Below are 862 nucleotides of genomic sequence, written 5' to 3'. Positions count from 1 at the left end.
ATTTTTTATTTGTGTCCGTGTGCACAATAAGTAGTCGAAATAATGCTTTGATTTTCAACTCCAGTATTTTGTTCGACGGGAAAGATTTTCCCGGAAAGTGAATCTAGTATTGGTGCATTGGGGAGGTCATATAAATAAATTCCTAGTAATTTTAAACGCGCTGAGAAAAAAAAAATAAAAAAAGATGGATTTCGCTCTGCTGTACAGTAGGTTACAAGTGGGTCACTGTATAATGGATGGTATTAAATTTGAATTCAATGATATAATATCATTGTATAAGAAAAACCATTCTGAGCGGAGACGGTATGTCAGTCTAGGTATAACTCAGTATAAGACATAATATTATAATATTATAGTCTATAGTATTTAAAAAAAATTGACCTATAATAGGTACCTACCTATAATAAATTCCAAATTAATCATATCATAATATCTATCAGGTACTTATAACGCGTTATACATCAACAACAAACCGTGATACTATCATGGATATATAATAGTATACTTTAGAAGTTTCAAGTATACCCAAGAATAATATTATACAATCATAACAAAATAACTAAAATAGTTATTCTAGGTTTTTAATATGTAATTTCGTCCAAATTTGTACTTAAAATGACTATAAAAATAAACTGTGTAAATGTATTTTTTAGATTTTTTGGTAACAGAATTAATTACTTACGTGGAATCTTCTTCTAAATTTTCAATTCTTAGATACAAAAGTTGAAAATTTTATAAATTTTTAACTACAAAATAATTATTAAAATTAAAATTTGATAAATTTTGTCAAAATTCGATTTTTAAATGCTTATAAAAAAAAACTGTGCCTATGTATTTTTAATATTTTTCAACTGATATTGTA

This window comes from Acyrthosiphon pisum, chromosome X (assembly GCF_005508785.2).
Source record: "Acyrthosiphon pisum isolate AL4f chromosome X, pea_aphid_22Mar2018_4r6ur, whole genome shotgun sequence".
Taxonomy (NCBI): domain Eukaryota; kingdom Metazoa; phylum Arthropoda; class Insecta; order Hemiptera; family Aphididae; genus Acyrthosiphon; species Acyrthosiphon pisum.
This window is presented reverse-complemented; position numbering follows the sequence as displayed.